The sequence below is a fragment of the Mus musculus genome, chromosome 10, assembly GCF_000001635.26.
Source record: "Mus musculus strain C57BL/6J chromosome 10, GRCm38.p6 C57BL/6J".
Taxonomy (NCBI): domain Eukaryota; kingdom Metazoa; phylum Chordata; class Mammalia; order Rodentia; family Muridae; genus Mus; species Mus musculus.
Window position 1 is genome coordinate 46,376,354 of NC_000076.6, and position 20,773 is coordinate 46,397,126.

Consider the following 20,773-nt stretch of genomic DNA (forward strand, 5'->3'; position numbering starts at 1 on the left):
AAAGAGGAAGGGTTAAATATTGGATTTTTTAAGAGCTAGAAGTGATAAAAGGTGAAATATCTAAAGACAGACTGAAATCAAAAATAGAGCTAAAAAAATAACAAAAGTGTTTGTTTCTGAGCCTGGGAAGCTATTTAGTACAACTTAGACCCCAAGTTGATGACTAGATGGGGAATTTCTTTTTAAGTGGACATGCAGAATCCTAATTATAAAGCCTAGAGGCTCTAGTGGTGCTCCGTCCCAGGAGAAGTCTAGCTTAGATGAAAGGCATCTTGACAAGGAGATGAGGGACATAACTCTAGGAGATAAGCACACAGTCTAAAGGTCATAAAAGTCCATGATGGAAAGACACAAAGACTGCCATTTACAACCCTGAGGAAGAAAATCTCAGTCATGACTGAAAACTAATATCCTAATGCCTTATCTAACAGGTAGATTGAAATACATTGAACATTCTCTAAAATAATATGGGTTTATATTTTGTATTCTGGTATAAAACATTAAGATCATATTTGCTACTACCAAAAGCAAACTTTTTCCTGGGGTGGTTTACAAGGAAGATAATAGCTTTCACTAAATCTTGATGAATGAACAGAATTCAGGTATAGAGGTTTCTAAGAAGAGGAATTATTCTGAGGAAAGGCATTAAACCGTGGCATCTTGCAGTACTTTACAAAGCAATAGGCAACTCAAAGCATCCCTGTAGCTTTCATTGTAAAGTGAAAATATAAATATAACTTATATACCTTTCTGTCCTCTCTCTAACCCCTCCCAGCTCTTTCCACTCAAATTCATATCCTCCTTTTAATAATTAATGTCCTTAATTAATAACTAAGTGATTATTAACAAAATGTAATTAATAATAAACACTTAAATATGTAAATACAACCTGTTAAGTCCATCTATTTTTACTTGCATGGGATTTCAGGGCTGGGCACCAAGTATTGATAACCAATCAGGAGAAGACTAATTCTCTCTGGTGAAGACTAATACTCCCTCTCTCAGCAGTCATTAGTTTCCTGTAGTTCTTTGTCTCAAAAATGGAACCCTGTTAGATTTCTGTCATTAGTGTTAGTATGTGCATTGGCGTTGTAATGATTTAGGTCTCATATAGCATTGGGGTACCATAAGTGTATCAACACTGTCATCTTTAGGAGACAGAACAACCTTAAAGGATACTTTCCAGTCATCTAGCTCCTTTGGTGAAGACTCTGAGCCTTAGATGGAAAAAATTTTGTTATAGAAGTTGGGACTGGTGCTCGCTTTGGCAGCACATATACTAAAATTAGAATGATACAGAGAAGATTAGCATGGCCCGTGCACAAAAATGATATGCAAATTTATGTAGCATTTCATGTTTTTTACTGAGACTGTGGAATACTCACAAAAAGAGATCTATCATGACTGCCCTCTGAAAGACCCAAAAAGGAGCTGAAAGTGTCATATGCACTTATTTGCACCCAAACAATGGACAGAAGCAGCTGACCCCTGCTGTTGAATTAGTGAAGGCTGACAAAAGCTGAGACAGGCCATTCTGTAGGAGGACCAGCAGTCTCAATTAATCTGGACACCCTAGATCTTTCAAACACTGGACCACAAAACAGACAGCATACACCAGCTGATATGAGGCCCCCAACATACATACAGTAGAGGACTTCCAGGTCTGTGTTCATGCAGAGATGATGTACCTAACCCTCAAGAGACTGGAGGCCCTAGAGAGTTTAGAGGTCAGGTGCGGTGGGGGGTGGGGGCATCCATGTGGAGACATGGTGGGGTGTGGAGAAGGTGTGGGATGTGAAACAGTTGGAGGGTGGATAGGGAGGGCTGTGGAATGGAATATGGAGAGTAAAAAATAAATTACAAATAAAGTTAAATTTAAAAAAAAAAGAAATTAGGACTAGGCACCACATAGTTATTTGTTCTCTACATTTTGATTGTCTGATATTTCCTGTAATGGTCCCTATCTGTTGTAGAAAAAGTTTTCATAGAAGAGGGATGAAACATATATTTATCTGTGGGAATAAGGGTGGGGATTTAGAACATAATTAGGAATTATGGTTTAGGAAGTTGGTAGTTATAGGTTCTTCAGATCTATGACTTCACTAATCCCTCATAGTTTCCCAGATTTCCAGTGCTAGGCATCATTTCCCACCTTTTGACTATACCATGAATCTAGTTATGCAATTCATTCTTTTAGACAATGGTCCTAATTCACTGTAGACACAGAGATAGAAGCTCAGACACTGATTGGGTGAAGCTGTAATAGCCCAGTACATAGAAGAGGCAGAAGTACAGAAAAGAGACAAAGCCCACAAGCAGGACTGCACCCAGAAACCTTTTTAGTAAATCCACTAAGCAGTTTATCTGTAGTCTATCTACAAGCAGCAGGGATTCAACTGGTCCAAGTGGAAAGGAAATGAAAGTACTGCTGCAGGATTCTCACTATCAGTGTCTCATCCCAGCATTTATCACTGTGCCTAAAAGGTCCACCTGGGATATAAAAGTTCTGTGGATGGTAACTGAACCTACAGTTTTTATAGCTGGAAGTTGAGGTGTCACATAGGAATATGGGAAATGTGACACTGACTACTGAAGCCTGCCTTTTACACACACACACACACACACACACACACACACACACACACATTCCTAGACAATGGCCAGGGAAGCTAAGTGTAGATCTGCAGATCTTTCCCTCTCCTTCCTCTCCTCCTGTGGTGGTTTGAATATGATTGGCCCAGGGAGTGGTACTATCAGGAGGTCTTATTGGACAGAAGTGTGTCACTGTGGGTGTGGGCTTTGAGACTCTCCTCCTAGCTGTCTGGAAGAGCAGTCTTCTTTCTACTTCCTTTGGATGAAGATGTAGAATGCTCAGGCCCTCCACCACCATGCCTACCTGGACAATGCCATGTTCCCATCATGCTGATAATGGACTGAGCCTATAAGCCAGCTCCAAATTAAATATTTTCCTTTTTAAGAGTTGACTTGGTCACATTGTCTTCTTAGCAGTGGACACCCTAACTAAGAAAATTCAGAATCCAATTCTCTAGTTTCATGCCCAGATAACACTCCTCTGCTCTAGCATCCTTTGCCTCCCTGCCTCCATCTCCAGTACATTCCACATATCTCCTCCAACCTTCTTTTCCATCTACCCTATCTTAGTCCCAAACTCCACAAAGCTTTTCCTGGGAATTCACTGCAGAAGAAGCAAGAAGGTAAAAAAAAAAAACAGGTAGGTGAGCTTCAGATTTTCACTATTTCCCTTCTTTTCCAAGTCCAATTTTCCCATCTTATTCCCAGCTCTGTATCAGACTACGTCTTGTGGCCTCTCCTATAACTTTCTGTCCCCATTCCCAGGGAACTAATTATATCCAAATGGAGCAATCTTCTTTTTCCCTCCTCTGGACCCCCTCAGCTATCCTGCTATCTACCCCATTCCTAGGTTTCAGCTTCCAATACCTAGAAACATATTTTAGCTGCAATGACAGTGGTCATATCTTGCAAAATTCAAGGTGAATTTTCTATTAGGCAACACACAAACACTGTAACCTCTTAAAATGAAAGAGTTGCAAAAGAAGGCAAGGAACTAAACACCCACCCAATAAAGACAAGAGCAGATATTAGCACCTAAAATCAGAATCATGCCTAAACCAGATGTCTAGATAACAGAGTAAAACCACAATACTTGTTATTAAAATATATTTTTCCTAGAGCCCAGCAACCCATAGCAGGCCCTGAGTATTGCAACATAGCTGAATCATACTTAAAAGACCTTAGCATACTGTTTATGAATTTTATAAAGGTCATTATAGAGGAAATAAGTATTTTCCTTAAAGAAATTTATAAACCTGGTCAGAGCACAGGTGTCCGCAGAGCCCGGGAGGCTTCTGCCTCACGTTCCGCGGGGGTCACCTTGGTTCCGAGACCCTGCGGCCGGCGGTCTGCGGGTGAGAGTGTGGAACACAGAGGCCAGCAGCTTCTGGAACGGGCGAGAGCCACAGAGCCTCTGAGGCGGCGCCATTTCCGGCTCCAGACAACCGGCCACCTTCCTGGTGAGAGCACAGGGGTCTACCCGGCCCGAGAGGCTTCTGCCTCACATTCCGTGGGGGCCACCTTGGTTCCGGGACTCCGCGGCGGACGGTCTGCGGGTGAGAGTGTGGAACACAGAGGCCAGCAGCTTCTGGAACGGGCGAGAGCCACAGAGCCTCTGAGGCAGCGCCATTTTCGGCTCCAGACAACCTGCCACCTTCCTGGTCAGAGCACAGGGGTCCACCCGGCCCCAGAGGCTTCTGCCTCACGTTCCACGGGGACCACCTTGATTCTGGGACTCCGCAGTGGGCAGTCTGCAGGCCAAAGCAACACAGCTTCTGGGAAATATCCTGTTTTGGGCCTTCATCTTCGGCCAGGAGGAGGTCCAAACACCAGATAACTGTGCACCTCCCTGAAAGAGGAGAGCTTGCCTGCAGAGACTGCTCTGACCACTGAAATTCAGGGAAGAGAGCTAGTCTCCCTGGTCTGCTGATATAGTGTAATAAAATCACCAGAGGAACAATCTCTAAACAGAGACAACTATAACAACTAACTCCAGAGATTACTAGATGGCGAAAGGTAAACTTAAGAATCTTACTAACAGAAACCAGGACTACTCACCATCATCAGAACCCAGAACGACCACTTCACCCAGTCCAGGGCACCCCAACACACCTGAAAAGCTAGACCTGGATTTAAAAGCATATCTCATGATGATGGTAGAGGACATCAAGAAGGACTTAAATAACTCACTTAAAGAAATACAGGAGAACACTGCTAAACAAGTAGAAGACATTAAAGAGGAAACACAAAAATCCCTTAAAGAATTACAGGAAAACATAACCAAACAGGTAGAAGACATTAAAGAGGAAACACAAAAATCCCTTAAAGAATTGCAGGAAAAGACAACAAAACAGGTGATGGAATTGAATAAAACCATCCAAGACCTAAAAAGGGAAGTAGACACAATAAAGAAAACCCAAAGTGAGGCAACAGTGGAGATAGAAACACTAGGAAAGAAATCTGAAACCATAGATGCGAGCATCAGCAACAGAATACAAGAAATGGAAGAGAGAATCTCAGGTACAGAAGATTCCATAGAGAACATCGGCACAACAATCAAAGAAAATACAAAATGCAAAAAGATCCTAACTCAAAACATCCAGGAAATCCAGGACACAATGAGAAGACCGAAGCTACGGATAATAGGAGTGGATGAGAAATGAAGATTTTCAACTCAAAGGAGCAGCAAACATCTTCAACAAGATTATTGAAGAAAACTTCCCAAATCTAAAGAAAGAGATACCCATGAACATACAAGAAGCCTACAGAACTCCAAATAGACTGGACCAGAAAAGAAATTCCTCCCGACACATAATAATCAGAACAACAAATACACTAAATAAAGATAGAATACTAAAAGCAGTAAGGGAAAAAGGTCAAGTAACATATAAAGGCAAGCCTATCAAAATTACACCAGATTTTTCACCAGAGACTATGAAAGCCAGAAGAGCCTGGACAGATGTTATACAGACACTAAGAGAACACAAATTCCAGCCCAGGCTACTATACTCAGCCAAACTCTCAATTACCATAGATGGAGAAACCAAAGTATTCCATGACAAAACTAAATTCACCCATTATCTCTCCACGAATCCAGCCCTTCAAAGGATAATAACAAAAAAACCAATTCAAGGACAGGAACCACGCCCTAGAAAAAACAAGAAGATAATCCCTCAACAAAACTAAAAGAAGACAGCCACAAGAACAGAATGCCAACTTTAACAACAAAAACAACAGGAAGCAACAATTACTTTTCCTTAATATCTCTTAATATCAATGGTCTCAACTCCCCAATAAAAAGACATAGACTAACAGACTGGCTACACAAACAGGACCCAACATTCTGCTGCTTACAGGAAACCCATCTCAGGGAAAAAGACAGACACTACCTCAGAGTGAAAGGCTGGAAAACAATTTTCCAAGCAAATGGTCTGAAGAAACAAGCTGGAGTAGCCATTTTAATATCGGATAAAATCGACTTCCAACCCAAAGTTATTAAAAAAGTCAAGGTGGGACACTTCATACTCATCAAAGGTAAAATCCTCCAAGAGGAACTCTCAATTCTGAATATCTATGCTCCAAATGCAAGGGCAGCCACATTCATTAAAGACACTTTAGTAGAGCTCAAAGCACACGTTGCACCTCACACAATGATAGTGGGAGACTTCAACACACCACTTTCATCAATGGACAGATCGTGGAAACAGAAATTAAACAGGGACACAGTGAAAATAACAGAAGTTATGAAACAAATGGACCTAACAGATATCTACAGAACATTTTATCCTAAAACAAAAGGATATACCTTCTTCTCAGCACCTCACGGGACCTTCTCCAAAATTGACCATATAATTGGTCACAAAACAGGCCTCAACAGATACAAAAATATTGAAATTGTCCCATGTATCCTATTAGACCACCATGGATTAAGACTGATCTTCAATAACAACATAAATAATGGAAAGCCAACATTCACATGGAAACTGAACAACACTCTTCTCAATGATACCTTGGTCAAGGAAGGAATAAAGAAAGGAATTGAAGACTTTTTAGAGTTTAATGAAAATGAAGCCACAACGTACCCAAACCTATGGGACACAATGAAAGCATTTCTAAGAGGGATACTCATAGCTCTGAGTGCCTCCAAGAAGAAACGGGAGAGAGCACATACTAGCAGCTTGACAACACATCTAAAAGCTCTAGAGAAAAAGGAAGCAAATTCACCCAAGAGGAGTAGATGGCAGGAAATAATCAAACTCAGGGGTGAAATCAACCAAGTGGAAACACGAAGAACTATTCAAAGAATTAACCAAACGAGGAGTTGGTTCTTTGAGAAAATCAACAAGATAGATAAACCCTTAGCTAGACTCACTAAAGGGCACAGGGACAAAATCCTAATTAACAAAATCAGAAATGAAAAGGGAGACATAACAACAGATCCTGAAGAAATCCAAAACACCATCAGATCCTTCTACAAAAGGCTATACTCAACAAAACTGGAAAACCTGGACGAAATGGACAAATTTCTGGACAGATACCAGGTACCAAAGTTGAATCAGGATCAAGTTGACCATCTAAACAGTCCCATATCACCTAAAGAAATAGAAGCAGTTATCAATAGTCTCCCAGCCAAAAAAAGCCCAGGACCAGACGGGTTTAGTGCAGAGTTCTATCAGACCTTCAAAGACGATCTAATTCCAGTTCTGCACAAACTATTTCACAAAATAGAAGTAGAAGGTACTCTACCCAACTCATTTTATGAAGCCACTATTACTCTGATACCGAAACCACAGAAAGACCCAACAAACATAGGGAACTTCAGACCAATTTCTCTTATGAATATCGATGCAAAAATCCTCAATAAAATTCTCGCTAACCGAATCCAAGAACACATTAAAGCAATCATCCATCCTGACCAAGTAGGTTTTATTCCAGGGATGCAGGGATGGTTTAATATACGAAAATCCATCAATGTAATCCATTATATAAACAAACTCAAAGACAAAAACCACATGATCATCTCGTTAGATGCAGAAAAAGCATTTGACAAGATCCAACACCCATTCATGATAAAAGTGTTGGAAAGATCAGGAATTCAAGGCCCATACCTAAACATGATAAAAGCAATCTACAGCAAACCAGTAGTCAACATCAAAGTAAATGGAGAGAAGTTGGAAGCAATCCTACTAAAATCAGGGACTAGACAAGGCTGCCCACTTTCTCCCTACCTTTTCAACATAGTACTTGAAGTATTAGCCAGAGCAATTCGACAACAAAAGGAGATCAAGGGGATACAAATTGGAAAAGAGGAAGTCAAAATATCACTTTTTGCAGATGATATGATAGTATATATAAGTGACCCTAAAAATTCTACCAGAGAACTCCTAAACCTGACAAACAGCTTCAGTGAAGTAGCTGGATATAAAATAAACTCAAACAAGTCAATGGCCTTTCTCTATACAAAGAATAAACAGGCTTAGAAAGAAATTAGTGAAACAACACCCTTCTCAATAGTCACAAATAATATAAAATATCTCGGCGTGACTCTAACTAAGGAAGTGAAAGATGTATATGATAAAAACTTCAAGTCTCTGAAGAAAGAAATTAAAGAAGATCTCAGAAGATGGAAAGATCTCCCATGCTCATGGATTGGCAGAATCAACATTGTAAAAATGGTTATCTTGCCAAAAGCAATCTACAGATTCAATGCAATCCCCATCAAAATTCCAACTCAATTCTTCAACGAATTAGAAGGAGCAATTTGCAAATTCATCTGGAATAACAAAAAACCTAGGATAGCAAAAAGTCTTCTCAAGGATAAAAGAACCTCTGGTGGAATCACCATGCCTGACCTAAAGCTTTACTACAGAGCAATTGTGATAAAAACTGCATGGTACTGGTATAGAGACAGACAAGTAGACCAATGGAATAGAATTGAAGACCCAGAAATGAACCCACACACCTATGGTCACTTGATCTTCGACAAGGGAGCTAAAACCATCCAGTGGAAGAAAGACAGCATTTTCAACAATTGGTGCTGGCACAACTGGTTGTTATCATGTAGAAGAATGCGAATCGATCCATACTTATCTCCTTGTACTAAGGTCAAATCTAAGTGGATCAAGGAACTTCACATAAAACCAGAGACACTGAAACTTATAGAAGAGAAAGTGGGGAAAAGCCTTGAAGATATGGGCACAGGGGAAAAATTCCTGAACAGAACAGCAATGGCTTGTGCTGTAAGATCGAGAATTGACAAATGGGACCTAATGAAACTCCAAAGTTTCTGCAAGGCAAAAGACACCGTCAATAAGACAAAAAGACCACCAACAGATTGGGAAAGGATCTTTACCTATCCTAAATCAGATAGGGGACTAATATCCAACATATATAAAGAACTCAAGAAGGTGGACTTCAGAAAATCAAATAACCCCATTAAAAAATGGGGCTCAGAACTGTACAAAGAATTCTCACCTGAGGAATACCGAATGGCAGAGAAGCACCTGAAAAAATGTTCAAAATCCTTAATCATCAGGGAAATGCAAATCAAAACAACCCTGAGATTCCACCTCACACCAGTCAGAATGGCTAAGATCAAAAATTCAGGTGACAGCAGATGCTGGCGTGGATGTGGAGAAAGAGGAGCACTCCTCCATTGTTGGTGGGATTGCAGGCTTGTACAACCACTCTGGAAATCAGTCTGGCGGTTCCTCAGAAAATTGGACATAGTACTACCGGAGGATCCAGCAATACCTCTCCTGGGCATATATCCAGAAGATGCCCCAACTGGTAAGAAGGACACATGCTCCACTATGTTCATAGCAGCCTTATTTATAATAGCCAGAAGCTGGAAAGAACCCAGATGCCCCTCAACAGAGGAATGGATACAGAAAATGTGGTACATCTACACAATGGAGTACTACTTAGCTATTAGAAAAAATGAATTTATGAAATTCCTAGCCAAATGGATGGACCTGGAGGGCATCATCCTGAGTGAGGTAACACATTCACAAAGGAACTCACACAATATGTACTCACTGATAAGTGGATATTAGCCCAAAACCTAGGATACCCAAGATATAAGATACAATTTCCTAAACACATGAAACTCAAGAAAAATGAAGACTGAAGTGTGGACACTATGCCCCTCCTTAGAAGTGGGAACAAAACACCCTTGGAAGGAGTTACAGAGACAAAGTTTGGAACTGAGATGAAAGGATGGTCCATGTAGAGACTTCCATATCCAGGGATCCACCCCATAATCAGCATCTAAACGCTGACACCATTGCATACACTAGCAAGATTTTATCGAATGTAGCTGTCTCTTGTGAGACTATGCCGGGGCCTAGCAAACACAGAAGTGGATGCTCACAGTCAGCTAATGGATGCATCACAGGGCTCCCAATGGAGGACCTAGAGAAAGTAGCCAAGGAGCTAAAGGGATCTGCAACCCTATAGGCGGAACAACATTATGAACTAACCAGTACCCCGGAGCTCTTGACTCTAGCTGCATATGTATCAAAAGATGGCCTAGTCGGCCATCACTGGAAAGAGAGGCCCATTGGACACGCAAACTTTATATGCCCCAGTACAGGGGAACGCCAGGGCCAAAAAGGGGGAGTGGGTGGTTCGGGGAGTGCGGGTGGGTGGGTATGGGGGACTTTTGGTATAGCATTGGAAATGTAAATGAGCTAAATACCTAATAAAAAAATGGAAAAAAAGAAATTTATAAACATAAATAATAGATGGAAATGTCTAAAACAGTTCAAGTTTGAAAAGTGGCAATATAATCAATAAAGGAAACATGAACTGAGGGAAATTTAGACATAAAGAATAAAATTAAGAACTTGAGCAGGAACCTCAGAGACAAGCCTCACTAGCAGAATACAAGAAATGGAAGAGAGAATCTTAGGGATTGAAGACACAATAAAAGAAATCAATACATCAGTCAAAAAATATTGAATCTAAAAAAATCCTGTACAAGAATTTCAGGAAATCTGGGACATTAGGAATGTATGAAAGAAAAGAAAAATCAGGTCAAAGGCAAAATTATATATATATTTTTTTTTTCCAGACAGGTATTTTCTGTTTTAGCCCTGGCTGTCCTGGAACTCACCCTGTAGACTAGGCTGGCCTAAAACTCAGAAATCCATCTGCCTCTGCCTCCCAAGTGCTGGGATTAAAGGTGTGGGCCACCACTGCCCAGCTAAAAGTAATGTTTTCAACAAGACTATAGAAGAAAGTTTTCTTAACCAAAAGAAGAGGATGCCTATCAAGATACAAAGTAGAAAGTTGAGAGGAACAGAAAAGAAACACCTATATATACATAATAGTCAACAGAGCAATGAAAGATTAGCAAAGGCTGCAAGGGAAAAAGACTAAGGACATACAGGAACAGACCTGCTAGAATAATATTTGACTACTCAATAGATACTTTAAAGGCTAGAAGTGTTCGTACAGGAGATATTCTACAGACTCTTTATTGAATCAGAAGGGGGGAATTGTTCAATTTTGTCTTTACTGTGTATTCTAATGAGAAATGTGTCTTCCAAGACCTGGAGTCTGCTCCTAGCCCCTGTGACCCTCCCCTAGGTTAATCCTGATTGGTAAATAAAGATGCCAACAGCTAATAGATGGGCAGAAGAAACATATGTGGGGTTGAGGTTTCAAGAGCTAAGTTCAGAGAGGACAACGAGGAGAAGAAGAAGCTGACATGGGAGGATAAAGAATTTGCAGGAAAGGAGAAAGGAGCAGAGGCCTTGTGTTGAGAGAGGAGAGCATGGCTGTTGAGGGCTGCCCAACTGTATCTAAGAGCAGCTCATTAAGAGAACACAGATGAGGGAGTGGGTGGGTTGGGAAGCAGGGCAGGGGGAGGGTATAGGGGACTTTCAGGACAGCATTTGAAATGTAAATGAAGAAAATGTCTAATAAAAAAAGAAGGATATTAACATCTAATAAGAGAGAGAGAACACAGACACTAGCCCAGACTACTATACCCAGCAATACTTACAATTACAATAGATAAAGCAATAAGATAATCCATGATAAAACCTAATATAAGCAATATCTATGTATAAATGCAGCCCTAAAGAAGGCTCTAGAAAGAAAACTCCAATCTAAGAGTGTTAACCACTCCAAAGAAAACACAAGAAATAAACAATCCCAGAGCAGTATATTAAAGGAAGAGAAACACATACACAAACACAGGCACACACGCACACACACTGTCTTAGTTTGGGTTTTATTGTCATGAAGAGACAACATGACCATGACTACTCTTGTAAAGTAAAACATTTAATTGGCTTGGCTTACAGTTTTAGGGGTGTAGTCCAGTATCATCATGGTGGGAAGCATGGTGGCATACAGGCAGACATGGGCTAGAGAAAGAGCTGACAGTTCTACATCTTCCTTTGAAGGTAGCAGAAGGAGACTGTCTCACAATGGATCTACCTTGAGCATACATGACTTCAAAACCCACCACTACAGTAACATACTTCCTCCAACAAGGCCACAGCTACTCCTAAAAGACCACACCTTCTAATAATGCCACTCTCTAATGCCAATCATTCAAACACTTGAGTCTTTGGGAGCCATTGCTATCAAACTACCACCACACACACACACACACACACACACACACACACACACACACACACACACACACCTAGACTCTGGCCGGAGAAGCAGGGAAGCTAAGCACAGACCTGCAGATCTTTCCCTCTCTTTCCTTTCCTCCTGTAGTGGTTTGAATATGATTGGCCCAGGGAGTGGTACTATCAGGAAGTCTTATTGGACAGAAGTGTGTCACTGTGGATGTAGGCTTTGAGACTCTCCTCCTAGCTGCGTGGAAGAGTAGTCTTTCTGCTTGCATTGGATGAAGATGTAGAACTCTCAGGGGTTGAGTTGAGAGTGGAGAGTACAATGTAAGTATTGCTTCATGTGTCTAATTGTCATGCATTGGAGCTATACCTGGTGGATAGCCTTTTCCATTGCTTTGGGAGCACTTTGTATTTATCAAATTTAATATCTTAGGTATGGACTTTTATCTCTGATATGTTTGAAATGACTTACACTACTCTGAGGTTTGCTACTTTTCTAATTTAGCTAGTTCCTAACTTAATGTAATAAATTTTTCCATTTCTGTGTTGTTAAGGTCTAGTATACGTGGCCAATCTTTTCGTAGTAATTATCCATCTCTATCTTTTACTTTACTTTTTTTGGAAACTTTTGTTTAACTATGTATTTTATTAATGGCATTTAATCTTATTTTCTTCTACCTCAGCTTAAAGGTTTCGTGCTGCTTTGGAACTATTATGCTTGTTCCAGTGCAAAATACCACCTGACTTACAAAATCCTATATAGAGAGCATTTCACCTCCTCTTCCTTGAGAAAAACCCTAAAATATTTTAATATCTTTTACTCCAAGTCAATTTAAATAAAGGTCATATATCAAAGTTAGATATTAAGCTCAATACTTACAAAACATAATATTAGTATGTCATCCTATAAATGTTATTAGTATTAAATAACATATTTTATTCACCCAATTCTTGTTCATCATTCTATTTATATCTCTAATTTCAACTAACATTAGTTTTTATTCTTCCTGATAAATAGCCTCTGGCATTTCTTTCAGTGTAGCCTACTGATAATGTATTCTGTCAGGACTACTTTGTCTCAATGTCTCTAATTATGATCTTTGTTTTGAAAGACATTCTTCTTGGTGTAGAATTAAAGGTGTATTTATTTTACTGAAGTTCCCATTTCATTAGTTTCTTGCCCCCACTGTTTTTGTTGAGATGTCAGCTATAAATCTGATTTACACTCCACCATAGGTAATATGTATTTTTTTGTGAGTGTCTTTAAAAGTACCTTTAGTTTTCTTCTTCATTTTACCAGAGAATAGCTAAATATGGGTCTCATGTGTATATAATGACTGTGTATCTTCTAACTATTTATAATTCATCACCTACCTATTTGCAATTTTTGTATGTCTTCGTGTTTATGGAACACACTGGAACACATAGATTCAGCTCTAGTATTTCACCTTCCTGCTGAAATCCCAGGGTTAGTTGGACGTGTTACTCATCTCCTACAGTCAGGTACTTTTAGGAGAAAATAACACTGCCTTACTGAATTTCCATTTTCTCCACTGTCTTTCCCTAGAGTTCGCTACTGCATTCATATGTCTCTGAAAGGAGTGAAGAGTGTAATCAATACACCCCATTAAAAACACAGTGTGGTGTTCTGAGACGAATTGTATTTGTTCCTTTAAGAAGAGGAATATAAATTAATCATGAGTATTTTTTTCTTTAAAACTTCCACAGATTCATAGTGTGACATAGTTTCAATATGTTGCTGCAAATGTATAAATAGATAATTAATGGAAAAATTATCTCTGAATACTAATAATTATCTCTGAATTTCTTTCTATATTATTTCAAAGGAAGCTTGCGTGTATCGCAGAACTCATAGTGAGTCCCAAGATAATTTTTCAGTTATAACAATTTTTTCTAGTATGTTTTAAAAACAATGCTTTTTCTTACTTTGGAATTAAACTTGGATCTTCAATTAATCAAACTGAGGGTGATTAAAATACCTAATGAGAAGAATTCTTCAAAGACTCTTTGCACAAATTTTGTATTTTTAGAGATTTATTTCTCACACACTGCTTTCAGTAGCCATGACTAACCTTCATTTTTTGCCTCCAAATAATAAAGTTGTATTTGTAGATAGAGCAATGGAAGTCTTGAGTAACTGCATCCAATGCAGCGTAATCCTGTGATGTGATATGGTAGCTGCCACTCAGTTCTGCTCCTTTTTCTGTGTTCACAGGTAAATCCCGTGTCTTAGTGCCATGGTGCTTTCAACAACTTAGGAGAAAATTACCCAGGAGAAAACCGGAGTCAACTGTAATGTAAGGATTGACAGTGTGTACCTTCATTTTCAATAGCCTAACAGGAAATACTCCATCGGGCTGAACTTGATGTTGTGAGGAAAGATTCTGATTTTGGCATTTATTCCTACTGGAGAGACACTTCATATAACTCCAGAAAGTATTAAGTGGTTAATATTTTTCTAAACTTGTGGTTTTTCTTCAGAGTAAGTAAAACATTTGGCAGGTTTATTGAACTGTTGATACAGTATGATGCCTCAGGGAGGCCAAGATCTTCTTACTAAAATGCTTAAAAATAATGACAGTTTACATCCTCAGCCAGGGAGGAATGCTTATTAGGAGGGAAAATGAAAAATAACTACTAGAATGCTCAGAACAAAGGAACTAAGAAAGAGAAGTGTCAAAATTGGTCAAGTTCAAAGACTAACATTGATCTTTAACAAATGAACTTTATGAAAAAAAATTCTCACAGTATAATTTTCTTTATTCTGTAAATTAAAAATTAAATATAAACTAAAATTTAAAAAAATCAAGTAATTATTTGAAATTTTATTTTTTATATTTATGCACAAATTCCTTATGAAATGTCATGAACAGTTTTAGGAACTTTGTTTAAGAATCACTTTGCCCCTTCTTAGAATTGGAAACAATCACCGATGGAAGGAGTTACAGAGACAAAGTTTGGAGCAGAGACAAAAGGATGGACCATATCCTAGAGACTGCCATATCCAGGGATCCATCCCATAATTAGCCTCCAAATGATGACACCATTGTATACACTAGCAAGCGTTTGCTGAAAGGACCCTGATATAGCTGTCTCTTGTGAGACTAGGCCGGGGCCTAGCAAACACATAAGTGGATGCTCACAGTCAGCTATTGGATGGAGCACAGGGCCCCCAATTGAGGAGCTAGAGAAAGTATCCAAGGAGCTAAAGAGATCTGCAACCCTGTAGGTGCAACAACATTATGAACTAGCCAGTACCCCGGAGCTCTTGACTCTAGCTGCATATGTATCAAAAGATGACCTAGTCGGCCATCACTGGAAAGAGAGGCCCATTGGACACGCAAACTTTATATGCCCCAGTACAGGGGAACGCTAGGGCCAAAAAGAGGGAATGGGTGGGTAGGGGAGTGGTGGGCAGGGTATGGGGGACTTTTGGGATAGCATTGGAAATGTAATTGAGGAAAATACGTAATAAAAAATATTAAAAAAAAAAGAATCTTGTGTTAATAATGCTGAGGAAAGTATGGCCGTATGAATAGATTGCATAAATTACTTTCTTATATAATACTTCAGTTTTACAGAGTTGGTATGTAACTCATGAACTATGCTTCTAAAAATTAATTTGTCTTTCAAGTGTTTGGAATTAAGAACTGTAGTGGGAAATATTAAATAAAAGGCTCACTATTCCCGGCAAGGCACCATTGGTCTGGCAGGCCAGGCTCTGGCAGTCAATGGCCAGCCTGTTCTCATCTCGTAGAGACTATCTTGACTCAGAGCTCAGAAATCTCTCCCCTCAGCTCACTAAGTTTCCACTGGCGGGCTGCTGCCATGCCAGCTTCATGCTTTAAAACTCCCACAACCTGTTGTGGTGCACATCTGAAAAACAAATGCTTTGAAGTTGTACCTTACTCTTTGGAATCCATCTGAGCTGCTGCATGAAGGAAAACACCACACAAACTTAGTTGCGAAACAATGGTAACTCAATCGCTGGGTGCAACAACTATAATCCTAATGTTGTAAGCCATAGTGAATCTAAATCTCCTGGTGGCAAATACTGGTAAATTCGCCATCTAAACTTGTAGACACTAGTAGCTACATCTTGTCCTCTCGCTGTTCTATCCAAAAGCCCCTATCTACCTCCTGTTTCCTTTCTTCCTCTCTGTCCAACCTGGAAGTCCCGCCTACTCGCCCAGTAATTAGTTCCTTTATTCATTAGGGAAAGTTTACAAGAATTCACCAGAGTACTTGACTCATTCCTCATTCCAGACAACTCCTCTTGGGGAAGCAGAATTAACATTAAAATACAAACAGAACCACCGGCCATCCACAAGAAAGAACAGGCTTTGTGACATTGTTTGGATGAATATATATATATTGTTTGAAGTCCCTTTTATATTCTATTTCATATTTATATTTATCTTGATAAATATATTATGTTTATATATTTAATAATTACATTTTTGTGTACCCATTGTGAGTCATATATGCTATTGAGTGCTTGTGGATATATGAGGGCTGCTTGCTTGAGAGGGTGTTGGACTTTCACCTTGTAGGCTCCAGGGCAAAAGCTCAAGCCATCAATCGTGACAGTAATCACTATCCCCACTGAGCCCTCTTGCACATCTGTGTTCTCATATATATCCTTCACACACATTCACTGTACATTTTAGTTTAAATGTTAGCCTTTTTTTGTACAAAATGAGCTGTTTAAATATGTAGGTAATGTTCTTGTTCATTCATAAGTAATGATATGTCTAGCATTTGGTTAGTGGTCAGTAAACAATGAATAAATGAACTGAAGAATAGTTGAATAATGAATAATATGAACTGAAGTTGTTGTTGTAATCCAGGCCATAGTAGTCAATGGTTGCACTGTGATCATTTATAGCATTGGTCTTGAAAGCAGAAAGCACAGAACTCTGTAACAATAGAAATTAAGAAGAGGAGAAACTGATGGAAGGTAATTTGCCTCTGCTATATGTGTAAGGGCCATTACGAATATTATCTTAAAATATATAGTTTGCTAATCTTTATAATCACTGACACTCCTCCTCTGTCCCTTCTGGTGATTCCAATTTACTTAAAAGATATTTAAGAACTTGAACTTTTGTCAAGCTTCAAACAAGATTTCAATGCAGCAAGTGTACAAAATCTCCCATTTTTGAACCTTGAAAGTGTATAAATTTAACATATATAGGAGCCACTTGGCAGCATTATAAAATTTATTATCACTTATGCTTAAAACAAATTAGGAATCCCACACATGCAAGCATGAGTTTAAGCATCACAAACACCTTTAGATTACAATAAATAGGCAATAAATTACACCACAAGATTTATTTCTTCAGAATGCAAATGAATCCATCTGGAAAATATGATAAAATTCTAGTAATTTAATAGGAGAATGAAGCTTGGAAAGGAGTTGTGGCTGAGTGTCATCTCAATGAAAAATGGCTGGCTCTGGATACTGAATTAAAAATAAGCATGAAAGTTCTGGGGGAAATGGCATATTTGGAATACTATGTGGAGATTGGAAATGATCACAGAGGTATAGTTTCAGTTTGTACCACTTGTGCAGAGGAAGTTTGATCAACCAAAGTTAATGTAGACTGTTTTGAAGATAATAACAGTAGCAAGTATGCCCCTGTGATAACCAACTTTGGAGGAAATGGCTAAATAATAATATAACTTAAATTACTTAAGTCAAATCACTGAAAATTTATGGCTTTCTTTATTTCAAGGTATAAGTCAAAATAGTAGAAATAGCCACAACAATGTGAAAGTTCTTTAATTTTCTTTAAGAATTCTATGAAATGTGGAGATACTATTTGACATTGTACAAGAATGCAATAAGCCATTTTATAGGTAAGATTGCACTTGCCAGAAAGTACTGTAGGATTTTATCTACTGAAAAATATAAATAAAATTCAATTTAAGTGAGCAATATGAAATTCTTCTTCTAAATATGCCTAATATAAGTATAATTTTTAATGTTCCCTTTTGCCATTCTCTTGATCTTGAGCAATGTACTGTTAGCTGGCCATTTTAATTGCTGCACTTTCAGTGATGAGCTTGATTCTAATTAGAATTTGATTTAATTTTTTTGAAAAATTTTCTATTTACATCATTAATATTGTTCTAGAGCTTCCCATTTTTTTTTGCTGAAAATACAAACGAAAACTTTCCTTAAGAATGCATCATTCAAAATTTAAGACTACATTTCTTTACTTTTAAGAATCAGACATGATACATGCACTTCTAATATATAGAAGAATTTTAATCCAGCAACATGGCTGTTCTGGCAAGGGATTACATCCAAAGATCTTCTAGGTCTTTGTGATCTGGCTGGAATGATAGATTTTTAATATCTTTGGGTGAAACACAGACACTCCTGTAATACATACCTTTTATCCCAAACAATTAAGGTAAAGTTAGTTTGTGTAAGGAAGTAGCCATGTTTGAAATATTTAATTGAAGGCCAGACAAAGTAACTAATCAGAGAGAGATTTGACAAAATGAGTCAGAGGTATGATATACCTAACTATTAAGATAACAGCACAGAAAAGAGAGGCAACTGAAGAAAACAGTCCAGAGAGAGAGAGAGAGAGAGAGAGAGAGAGAGAGAGAGAGAGAGAGAGAGAGAGAGAGAGTTTTACTGGGATAGTTTTACAGAGCAAAGCTGCTAGTGATGACCGAATGTGCCAGAAAATGAGAAGGAACCAGGAAGTTGTATCAGGTTGCCAGGTTGAGTTTGAGGCTATGCAGAACAAATCAATCCTAAGTCAAGGGAAGCCAGTTTGAATCAGTTAGCTTGGAAGATTAAAATGACCTGAGGCAAGAAACTTCTAGACCTAGGCCTTAGATACAGAACAGAGAAGGAAATGCTCTGGGCTCAGCCCAAGCCATGTATTTGCACAGCTTGGTTATGGCTCTCACCTTACCACTACATTATTGGTGAATAAAAGATACCTTTTCACTAATATTAAGCATCCTGGGAACAGAATATACTTGAAACCAATTCCAGTAGACAAAATATAAAATAGGACAGTCTCAAAAGTATATGTTTAGTCCTATAATATACACTTTCCTTGTATATCACATATACTAGATGGTTATTGGAAAGACAGATTTTTCTTACAGTTCTTACATAACCGGGTGGTAAATAAATAAAAATTTAATAATTTCTGGAAATAACAATTCACTTAAAATACCTTCAAGAAGCCAGGTGATCATCCATTCTTTCTTATGATACATTTTGATCTATTCTTTTTCAGACATCCCAGTTGATAACAGTCCCTTTCCCAGCTGAGCAATGGAAGACACTATGTATACCACCCATTTTAGCCTGACACCTTTCAAGTAGCGCCTTTATTTCCCTGCTTCCAATAACTAGATATTTAATATTTCTAAGTTAATGGTTCTCTAAACGTTCTCAATAAGTGTGTAGTAGAAAATACACATCAAGGTTAATTTCTCTTTCAAAGTCTCAGTTTTTTACTGTTTTATCTTGTATTGAGGAAAGTCTTCCTAATTAGACAAGAGAGGTTAATAGATTAGCAAAGAAGGATTGGTGTTTTATGGGCTACAAAATTATACCTAACAACCACAATAAAATAAAGCTTCCACCTTGTATTATATGCAATCTACTCATTAAATCTAATTGATTTTATTTTATCTTGGTTGTGAGTTATCATGTTTCTATGAAATATTAAACTCCCTGTATTAATCTATCATTTTTTTCTCCTGAAAAGTAAGATGTATTAATTAGCCCCTCTATTGTCAAGTAAGAGAGGGATTTAATCTATAAGACTAAGAAAACAGGGTAGATTTCTCTACCTGATTGGTCTCTGAAAAGTCTACAGTTCAAATTCTGAGGTTATTTTTTATCTATCTAATTTATTTATTTATTTAGCTTGCTCTAATTATCAGAAAGTATCTCCTAAGTATAATTAAATGGTATTCTTTTCAAATTGTTACTTTTACAGTTATAGATGAAAAAGAAAATATATCCATAATGAAAATACTAGAAAGTCTTTAATTTTATGAAATTAGTTCATCTTTCATTCTTAATTTCAATTACAGAGGGATTGATAATTATAAACTTCTCAGGAGGATGCAACAATTAAAAGTCACCCTTGATTTTTGCAGTTACTCTGCAAGATTTCAAATCATTTAACCGAAGAGAATATCATGGTTTGAAGATCTGAGGCATAAAGAAATGAAGCTAATTAAAATATCTGGCCAAAAGATCTGTCAAATACTTGAAGGCAGTAGTGTGTTACTAGAGCCTGCTTTTCTGTAGATGTCAGTGGATTTTGATATCACAGGTTGTAGACATAAAATTTATTTATTGTATTTATTGTAGATATAAAAATGTAGTGTGCATTTTTCAGACTGCTTCTTTAGTCACAAGAACCTCAAGGGCATGGCCAGATGTCAGGGATGCTTCCAAACACAGAAGTCATGGTAGCTTTCACATTGTAGGGAAAGCCTAAGAGACATGTTCACAAATACTAATGTTCTTAATGATATTTTGAGACAAATAGCCACTTTCTCAAAGT

General features: G+C 38.2%; 1 non-coding gene across 1 annotated transcript; it reads left to right on the plus strand.

The window, feature by feature from the left end:
• The first annotated feature begins 1,255 nt into the window (after nucleotides 1-1,255).
• On the plus strand, nucleotides 1,256-1,362 carry Gm25740. Its single transcript, XR_003949159.1, has one exon. It is a non-coding gene; the product is annotated as a U6 spliceosomal RNA (small nuclear RNA).
• The last annotated feature ends 19,411 nt before the right edge of the window (nucleotides 1,363-20,773 follow it).